The sequence below is a fragment of the Oryzias melastigma genome, linkage group LG24, assembly GCF_002922805.2.
Source record: "Oryzias melastigma strain HK-1 linkage group LG24, ASM292280v2, whole genome shotgun sequence".
Taxonomy (NCBI): domain Eukaryota; kingdom Metazoa; phylum Chordata; class Actinopteri; order Beloniformes; family Adrianichthyidae; genus Oryzias; species Oryzias melastigma.
Window position 1 is genome coordinate 23,290,013 of NC_050535.1, and position 10,633 is coordinate 23,300,645.

Sequence of the window (10,633 nt, forward strand, 5' to 3'; positions counted from 1 at the left end):
AGGCTCACATATCTCAAGCTTGTAAAACTGCATTTTTTTAGGAGTTTTTCCTTACCAGGAGGGAGGGTCTAAGGGCAGGGATAACCAGTTTTAATTAGTCTGTTTAGTTTTTAGCAATTGTAGATATCTTATGACTAATTTTCTTCATTTGTAAAAACTACCAGCATGAAGCCCAATGAGGCAAATTTCCTTTGTGATCTTGGGCTATATAAATAAAATTGAATTGAATTGAATATCCAGACGCACAATTTGGATCCAGTTAGCAGCTCAGACGAGGAAAACAAAGATGTATGCAAGTGGATGCAGTTAACATACCTTTAATGTGGATTTGACTCTGTACTTTTGAGATGAGATCCAGCAGTCTGCGCTGACGACAGAATCCTGCCCCATTCTGGACGATGGTTCCCTCACAGAGTTTGGAGGTTTCTTCAGCAGCAGAAAGTTGTTCTCTGACAGACTCTTTCTGAGCAAATGAAGACATGGTTCCTGCAGCTGCAGAAGATCTTCAGCTCCAACAAACACCAAAGTCCTCTGAACAGCAGCAGCTCCGATCATCTGCTAGTCTCACAATCACAGAAAAAAGCTCCAAACAGAAACTTTTCTCCTGCTTGGAGATTTCCTTGAAAGTTCCTGTGATCCTGCAGGAGTCAGTTCTGCTCGGCCTGCAGACCAAACAGAAAAGACTCTGGAAGCTTCCACATGGAAACTTCCAGACAAAGGAATCCAAGCAACAACATCTGATTGGTTCCCTTTTGGAGGGAAAGCTGCAGCAGTCTTTCTGTGATTGGTTCAGCCGTCCCTCCCCCACTAGTCCACTGCACAGAGGTCAACATTCCAGGGGGGGTTGGTGATCTCATCTTCAGAGTCTCTGAAGATTGTTTCTGCCTCCCTGGCTCTTTCAAAATAAAGGCTTGTTTAACTAGTAACATTTGAACAGAAAAAGATGAAAATATAGAGAAATACAAACAATGAAATCTTATCAGCAGAGACTTGAATGACACATGAATAAAACTGATGTTTGAAAATTTTTCAATCAAAGCCAGATCAAAGTGTGACCAGTAGAAGACTGTTGAGTGGAGGTTGGCCTTTAGAAGCTGCAGCTGCATGGATGGGCGGTTCTTCCATGTTGACTCTGCTCTGACAGGTCTTTTAGTTACAAAGTCTAGACTCAGCTTCATTGTCTCCACTGAAAAACATCCTGTTTTTACTGGGACTCCATCAAAAGCTTTTTCTGACTCAACACTTTGACAGCAGAAGGATTGGACTTCTGACAGTCATGAAGAGCATTCCAGATGTTGGCCTCCAACGTTCATCTCAACTAAAGGTTTACTGAGCTGCTCAAGCATTGTACACAGCCCTGACCTGCTGCTCATCCTTCCATCTCTGTTTGTCTGCCTCACCTGTACTGATCCATCTCTCCCTCCTTTGAATCTAACCTGTCATGTCATGTGGTCATTTGACCTTTCTTTGACCTTTACCACCTCCACCTTATTAACAACACACAGTAGACCCCGGGGAAGACCAAGGACATGCTGGACAGGCTAGGTCTCTCGGCCGGCCTGGGACCGGCTCGGGGTCCCCTCAGAGGAGCTGGAGGGAGTGACCGGGGAGAGGGAAGAGGTTTATTTCTTTGTGTGGATTTGAGCAGACTTTCTGCAGACCTCAGTCCTGAGTTCAGCACTCAGAACTGGACTTGAGGAGTCCAGCTTTGCAACCTGCAGAGAACCAACAAACAGCAGAAAGCCACACTGTGGGAAAGACTCCACACTTCTGACTGATGTTCACGTCCACTTTATTCTTCACAGGAAAGATTGAGACAGAACACTGACGACTAAAAAGAACAGAGAAGCACTTCTAATCTCTGACACAAAACAGGAATCACAACAACACAAACACCAGTCTGTTTCTTTATCCACCTCTTCATTAATACATTTTTACTAAACCTTTCCTCCACTAAACTCTTATTTGCTAACATGACTCAACAAAATATAAACTGGAATTATTTTATATTATAGACAATATTGCAGTGAATCACATAAAATGTGTAAAAAAGAATTACGCAATTAAAAGATTTCTATTGCTGTCATGGTAACACAGACTTAGACAGCATTGTTTCAGTATAGACTACAACCAGAGTTTACCTTAAAATAACAAGAGTACCAAAATCTACAAATAAAAAATCGACCCTTCTTTTTTTTTTACATCAAATCTTACCATCATAATTAAAAAACATTCCTATTTACAAGATGTGAAAGAATTTGTTTTTTCTTATGATTGTTTTAACGAGTTTTAAAATCTTAACCCAAGCTGTGACTTATAGATACGGTTTTCTCCTTTAATGAACAGATATTCATAGGAGATTCATAGGTGGGAGATTGTCCCTTGTCCTAACACTCAGGAGGGTGAACCCGAGAAAAGCTGCGGGACCGGATGGTGTACCTGGGCGTGTCTTAAAGACCTGTGCGGATCAGCTGGCTGGAGTTTTAACCAAGATTTTTAACCAATCCCTGTATCAGCACTCTGTTCCACCCTGCTTGAAGTCCTCTATTATTGTTCCTGTGCCCAAAAAGACCATCAGCAGCCTGAATGACTTCCGTCCAGTGGCATTAACACCAATTGCTATGAAGTGTTTTGAAACTCTGGTCCGGAGTCACATCATCTCAAAGCTGCCGCCTGAATTGGATGCCCACCAGTTTGCATACAGAGCTAATAGGTCAACAGAGGATGCTATTGCCATGGCCCTCCATACTGCTCTGAAACACCTTGAGCAGCAGGGGAATTATGCAAGGTTGCTGTTTGTCGACTTTAGCTCTGCATTTAACACAATTCTCCCTCACAGACTGGTGGCCAAGCTCTCAGAACTGGGTCTGTCTTCTTCCATCTGCTGCTGGATTCTGGATTTTTTGACAAATCGCCCTCAGCAGGTGCGAGTTGGCTCCCACACCTCTGGAAACATCAGCCTTAGCACTGGTTCTCCACAGGGGTGCGTGCTGAGCCCTCTTTTATACACCCTTTACACGCACGACTGCACTCCGTCCCACCCCACCAACACCATAATAAAATTTGCAGACGACACCACAGTCGTGGGACTCATTTCTGATTCAAACGAGTCTGCATATAGGGCGGAGGTGGAGCAGCTGACTGGATGGTGTAAAGAAAACAACCTGATCCTCAACACCACTAAGACAAAGGAGCTGATTGTGGATTTCAGGAAAAAGAGGGCTGAGAGCATACAGCCGCTGTACATCGGTGGACACTGTGTGGAGAGGGTGGCTGACTTTCGCTTTCTGGGCATACAGATTAAAGAAGACTTGTCATGGAGCACCAACACCTCAGTAATTATTAAAAAAGCACAGCAGAGACTCTACTTCCTGAGACTTCTCAAGAAGAACCACCTGCCACAGAAACTGCTTGTGTCATTTTACCGCTGTTCAGTAGAGAGTGTGCTGACCTACTGTGTGTGTGTGTGGTATACCAGCTCCACTGCCACAGAGAAAAAAATGCTCCAGAGGATCATCTCCAGCGCCCAGAAAATAATTGGATGCCCCCTCCCCTCCCTGGATGACTTATACAAAGAACGCTGCAACAGGAAAGCCAAAAGTATCATAAGGGATACATCACACCCAGGACATGGACTGTTTGAACTGTTGCCCTCTGGGAAAAGATACCGGACAATGAAGTGCAGAACAAATCGGTTCAAGAACAGTTTTTTTCCCAGAGCAATAGTGTCTTTAAATTCCACTTAATAAGGTGTCTGTACAATACTAGTGTGATGTATGAAAATGGGAGGTGTGTGTTTGGTTTTATTTATATTTATATTTATTGACATACTTAAAAATGCATTTTAATATGAAGATCTTTTAAATAATTTTCTTTAGATCTTTTATGCTTAATGTTTTTATACTTTTATATTCTTTTTATTTTATATTTATGCACCAAGGAGGGGTGGATTGCTTTTGCTTTTAATTTCATTGTGCAATTGGGTGCAATGACAGAATAAAGATTCTATTCTATTCTATTCTTTGTGTGGTTTTCCCTGATTGCGCCTGCGCGAGCTGGGCTGCATGTCTGCTGTTCGTTTGTGTATGGATGTGTTAGCCTTTTTTTTGCTTTGGATTTATTGTCTGTATCTACTGATGCAAGCCAGTACCAGTAGATTTATATATTCAAGATGGGAATTACTGGCGCTCAGGAAGCAAAATATCACGGGACTTCGTCATGTTATCCCATCTTAGCTAGCAAGGAAGTACCGGGGGTGTCGAGCTGGACGTAAACACAAGGCTAAGCTAAAGGCTAAAGCTGTTTACCGGCGGCGCTTCAAGCCATCTATTCCCTCCATCATAATGGGAAATGTCAACGCCCTGAGCAACAAGATGGACGAACTCGCAGTGCTGATCAAGACCCAGAGGTGCTACAGGGAGAGCAGCCTGCTCATCTTCACCGAGACGTGGCTAACCAGGCAGGTAACTCTCAGGATGCATATTCTGTTGTCCCTCTCCCCCCCCTGGGAAATTCAGACCACAACCTCATACACCTGCGACCTAGCTACATCCCTCTGGTGAAAAGACAACCAGTCACCACCAGACACATCAGGAGGTGGTCTCCTGAAGCAGAGGAGGCTCTCAGGGGCTGCTTTGAGTGCACTGACTGGAGTGAATTGGTTGGGTCGCATGGGGAGGACATTGAGGGGGCTGTGGGCTGTCTGACAGACTACATGAACTTTTGTGTGGATCTGGTGGTCCCTGTCAGGACTGTGAGGTGTTTCCCCAACAATAAACCCTGGGTCACCAGTGAGGTCAAGGCTGTGCTGAACAGGAAGAAGAGGGCGTTCAGGAGCAAGGACCAGGAGGAGATGAAGAAGGTCCAGCGCGAGCTTAAAACCTGCATGAGGGATGCTAAAGAGGCGTACAGGAGGAAGCTGGAGAAGAAGCTGAGGAACAACAACATGCGGGAGGTCTGGCGTGGCATGAAAACTATGACAGGCTACAGCAGTAAAAGTGACGGTGTGGAGGACAGGGGCGTGGAGAGAGCCGAGGAGCTGAACACCTTCTTCAATCGCTTTAACAGCCCCCCCTCCTCAAATCACCATCAATCTGCTGGCCCCCTCCCTCAGCCCCCTTCCAGCCATCCTGCTCACCCTTCAGCCTCTCCCCCCTCGAGCCCTTCATCCCTTTCATCTGGCCCTGACCATCCCCCCCCCTTCCATCACTGCCGAACAGGTGAGCAGGGAGCTAAGACGGCTCCACCCCAGGAAGGCAGCAGGTCCAGACCAGGTGTGCATGCAACTCCTGAAAGCCTGGGCTGATGAACTGGGGGACCCTCTCCAGCACATCTACAACTTGAGCCTGCGGCTGGGGAAGGTGCCTTCTTTGTGGAAAACATCCTGCATCGTTCCTGTTCCTAAGAAGACTCGCCCCAGTGAGCTGAATGATTACCGGCCGGTCGCCCTCACTTCACACATTATGAAAACGCTGGAGCGACTGGTCCTGCAGCTTCTGGGACCCCAGGTGCAGCACGGGAAGGACCCTCTCCAGTTTGCCTACCAGGCCAAGATGGGGGTGGAGGATGCCACTCTCTACCTTCTCCACCGGTCCCTCTCTTACTTAGATGAGGGGGCTTGCACGGTGAGGATACTGTTCTTCGACTTCTCCAGTGCATTCAACACCATCCAGCCCCCTCTGATCCAGGAGAAGCTCCTCTCACTGGCAGTGAGCCCCCACCTTGTGACGTGGATCATGGACTATCTGGTGAACAGACCACAGTTCGTCAAGATGGGGAGCTGCAGGTCCTCCATGCAGACCAGCAACACAGGGGCCCCACAAGGCACAGTCCTTTCACCTCTCCTCTTCACCCTCTACACCACTGACTTTCGCTACAACTCTGGTACATGTCACATGCAGAAATTCTCAGATGATACTGCAATTGTGGCATGTATCAAGGGGGGTGAGGAGGGGGAGTACAGGGGCCTGGTGCAGGACTTTGTGGACTGGAGTCGGCGGAATAAACTACACCTGAACATTTCAAAAACCAAAGAAATGGTGCTGGACTTCCGCCGGACACCTGCTGCTCTACAGCCCATCACCATCGATGGAGAAGAGGTGGAGGTGGTCACCACCTATAAATACCTGGGAGTTCACCTGGACAACAAACTGAGCTGGTCACCAAATGTTGACGCCATCTACAAAAAAACCCAGAGCAGGATGTACTTTTTAAGGAGACTTGCTTCTTTTAATGTGTGTCCCAAGTTGCTTTTTATTTTCTGGCAGGCTGTTGTTTCCAGTGCTCTTTTATATGCAGCGGTGTGCTGGGGGGGCAGTGCTAGTGGAAAGGACATGAAAAGACTAAACTGCCTTACCAGGAAGGCAGGTAAGGTGGTGGGTCAGAGTCTGGAGTCGTATGAGTCTGTGGTGGAGCTGAGGATGCTGGTGGAGCTAAAGAAAATCCTTGAGAACACCAGTCACCCCCTGCATCCAGTGTTCTCTGCTCAGAGGAGCTCTTTCAGCAATCGCATTCGCTCACTGCCGAGCTCCACAGAGAGATACGGGAGGTCATTTGTACCCACTGCAACCAGACTGTATAACACTGCTGAGAAGGGGAGGGTGAGAAGGAGACCCTGATTGTACTGCTGTTTTTATCGTCTTTTATTGCTCTTAATGATCTAATTGTCTACCCCCCCCCCCTTTTAAAGATATTTATTACTTGTTTTTATTTATTTATTTATAATCTGTGTGAATGACCTGGAGCTACAGACTGCCATAATTTCCCTTGGGATTAATAAAGTATCTATCTATCTATCTATCTATCTATCATTGTTTGATCTCCTGCTTCCTCTCCCAAGCTAATGTTAAAGGGTTTTTGGATACAGCAGGAGTGCAGGATGCGGATTGAAATCTAAACATTCCCAAATGGTTCCTTGCATGACACCTCCAATGAACTATTTGACTGTGCTTCTTTGTATGTTGTAACCTCTCACTTGTGCTTTCAAATAAAAGGAGTGAGGCAAGGATCAGTCCTTTAAGGAAAAGGATGATGGTACAATCTCCCCGTGATACTTGCTCCTCCCTAATGCATAAGTAACTATGCTTGTTGGTTTGGTCATTCACTGAGTGTTTTCTGTCTAGTGTCGAGGTGGTTTTGCTTCACACAAGAGTATCTAAAAACATGTATTTCATGAATGAGTTAAATTTTGTATCTAACTTTTGTTTCCAAAGGTGCTGTGGGAATTTCCCCAGAGGGGAATGGACATGAAGAAAACAGCGAACTCTTCTTCCTTTCTGGCACCGCCTTTGCCCTTTGTGGGCTGAGAGTCTTTGTTGTTTCTGCAGACTAGGTGTTACATCGTGAACGCTTCTGGAAAGATGAAGGAGGCTTGAGTGTTCTTTTCAAAAATCATAGTTTGCTTTTATTTAACATAGAAGAAAAAAACCGCGGCATAAACGTGCCGTTTCAAAACTCGTTCATTCTGTCTTTGTCGTCAAGCAGAGCATACAGGAAACACAAGTACCTTCAAAATAAAACACTTCCGGTTTTTCTAACTTTTTACAAAATTAACTTATTTCCTGCACTAGGACTCAAATAATAAAATAAGTCACAACACTAGGTGCAAGAAGAACCATTGCTTTTCAGAGTCAATACTAAAATGAAAGTATTTTGAAGGTGTTTAGCCTTAGGGCGGTGCTGGTAGCGTACACACTTCCCGGAAGGAGCTGTTCCCCCACGTTCATATGCATGAATGTGAGGACCAGTCGATTTCATGGACTGGGACTGGAGCACAGAGAGCAGGGTAGGAGAGCATTGCTCAGAGATGAATGGAGCAAACATACTGCTTTGCTAGTGGTTTTCTTTCTTTCTTTTTTGAGGAAATAACATTAGAATACACTTAAAACCTCTAAAAAGTGGATTTTGAATGATATAGGGTTTTTTGAGGCTCACTGAAGCGTTGGCAAGTGTTTCAAGTTGTTTAGTAGGTAAGCGTGGGCCCTCTAGAGTTATGATTATTATATTTATTCACTATTTATTACCTGTTAAATGAAACAACCCAAACAGTTTAAGTATTTACAGTCTTAGTGCACAAATTCTGTGTAAAATTCCAGCCTCTTTCAGTAAAAAGGAAATGAAATAACTTTCACAATATTTCAATGTTTATATTTAAGGTATTATTGTCTTCTCTTTACGAGGCCTTTGCTGAGGGCTTTCCTTTGTTTAGATTTTTTTAAGTCGCAAATTTTGACTTCATTTTTCATTACCATTTTTGTCAAGAAAGAGGCTTCTCTCTTGTATGAGTTCTTATGTGTTTTTTGAGAGTAGATAAATCACTGAAACTTTTGTCGCATTCTTTACACTTAAAAGGCCTCTCTCCTGTATGAGTTCTCATGTGTTTTTTGAGAGTAGATTTCTCAATAAAACTTTTGTCACATTCTTTACACTTAAAAGGCTTCTCTCCTGTATGAATTTTCATGTGTCTATTGAGAGAAGATATATCAATAAAACGTTTTTCACAGTCTTTACATGTAAAAGGCTTCTCTCCTGTATGAGTTCTCATGTGTTTTTCAAGGTAAGATAAACCAATAAAACTTTTGTCACATTTTTTACACTTAAAAGGCTTCTCTCCTGTATGAGTTCTCATGTGGCTTTTGAGAGAAGATTTCTCAATAAAACTTTTGTCACATTCTTTACACTTAAAAGGTTTCTCTCCTGTATGAGTTTTCATGTGTCTTTTGAGAGTAGCTATATCAATAAAACTTTTGTCACATTCGTTACATGTAAAAGACTTTTCTCCTGTATGAGTTCTCATGTGTCTTTTGAGAGTAGATTCATCAATATAACTTTTGTCACATTCTTTACACGTAAAAGGCTTCTCTCCTGTATGGGTTTTCATGTGTTTTTTGAGATGAACAGATTGAAAAAAACTTCTGTCACATTCTTTACATGTAAAGGGTTTCTCTCCTGTATGTATCTGCATGTGTTTTTTGAGACTAGATATTTGACTAAAACTTCCGTCACATTCTTTACACTTAAAAGGCTTTTCTCCTGTATGAGTTCTCATGTGTGTTTTAAGATGAGACATACTAATAAAACTTTTGTCACATTCTTCACACTTAAAAGGCTTCTCCCCTGTGTGAGTTTTCATGTGTGTTTTAAGACAAAATTTATCAGCATAACTTTTGTCACATTCTTTACACATAAAAGCTTTCTCTCCTGTATGAATTCTCATGTGTATTTGGAGATGAGATAATTGACAAAAACTTCTATCACATTCTTTACAAGAAAACGGCTTCTCTCCTGTATGAGTTCTCATGTGTGCATTAAGAATTGCCAATTGACTAAAACTCTTATCACATTCTTTGCACGTAAAAGGCTTCTCTCTGGTATGAATTCTCATGTGTGTTTTGAGAGTAGAAATTCGACTAAAACTTCTGTTACATTCGTTACACTTGAAAGGCCTCTCTCCTGTATGAGTTATTATGTGTGTTTTGAGGTTAGATATTCGGCCAAAACTTTTCTCACATTGTTTACACTTGAAAGGCTTCTCTCCTGTATGAATTCTCATGTGTCTTTTGAGATTAGCTATTAGACTAAAACTACTGTCACATTCTTCACATATAAAAGGCTTCTCTCCTGTATGAATTCTCATGTGTGTTTTGAGATGAGATATTCGACTAAAACTTGTGTTACATTCTTTACATTTAAAAGGCTTCAGTCCGATACTAGCTCTCGTGTGTGCCTTGAGGCAAAATGTTTGATTTGTACTTCTATCACATTCTTTACCACAATGTCGTTTCTCTCCCTTGTGAGTTCTCATGTGTGTTTTGAGATTACATAAAAGGCTAAAACGTTGATCACATTCTTTACAAAAAAATGTCTTCTCTCTTTTGTGAGTTGTCATGTGTCTTTTGAAATCAGATCCATTGCTAAAATGTTTGTCACATTCTTTACATAAAAAATGCTTCTTTCCTTTGTGAGTCCTCATGTGAATTCTGAATTTGAACCAGGAACCAAAACTTTTACCACATTCTTCACAAACATAAGGTCCTTCATTAGACTTAGTTTATATGTGGGCAGACATATTATGAGCAGTTCTTGTTCCTTTACCAGACTTTAAATGAGAAATCTTTTCTTTTGGGGATGGTTCACGGTTTGTAACATTGGATTTTTTTCTAACATCAGAGTCACACTGACTTTCTGAAATGTGAGAGCTGTCCACACTTTGGACATGACTTCTGTCTCTTTTCTTCCTCTGATCTCTGTACTGTGTGTCTGTCTCTTCATCTGTGGTGGATGTTGATTCTTCATGTTGGTTTCCTTCTTCATCCTGACTCTCAGTTACATTAAAGTTCTTCTGATTGTTTAGATCTGCTTCACTGTGATCATTTTCCACAGAAGAAGGACTCTCCATCAAGGTATAACTCTCCTTAATTTGTATAGTTTCTGGTTCCTCCCGCTCCTCTCCAATCTGTGGGGATTCTGGATACTCTTGCTCATCTTCTATCTGTGGAGGATCTGGTTTCCTCTGTTCCTTTTCAGTCTGGTGAGGTTCTGGTTCCCCCGGTTCATCTTTTACTTGTGGAGGTTCAAGTTCCTCCTGCTCCTCTTTAATCTCTGGAGGTTCAAGTTCCTCCTGCTCCTCTTTTAT

The 10,633-nt window shown here is 42.9% G+C and overlaps 1 long non-coding RNA gene and 1 pseudogene across 1 annotated transcript in view; both read right to left on the minus strand.

The window, feature by feature from the left end:
- Nucleotides 1–1,788, minus strand: part of LOC118598187 — a 7,307-nt gene extending 5,519 nt beyond the window's left edge. The window contains exon 1 of the long non-coding RNA XR_004947308.1: nucleotides 316–1,788. This is a non-coding gene — a long non-coding RNA (uncharacterized LOC118598187). The remainder of the gene's footprint in view (nucleotides 1–315) is intronic.
- A 5,586-nt stretch (nucleotides 1,789–7,374) lies between these two features.
- LOC112137433 lies at nucleotides 7,375–10,627 on the minus strand (annotated as a pseudogene).
- Between the last annotated feature and the right edge of the window lie 6 nt (nucleotides 10,628–10,633).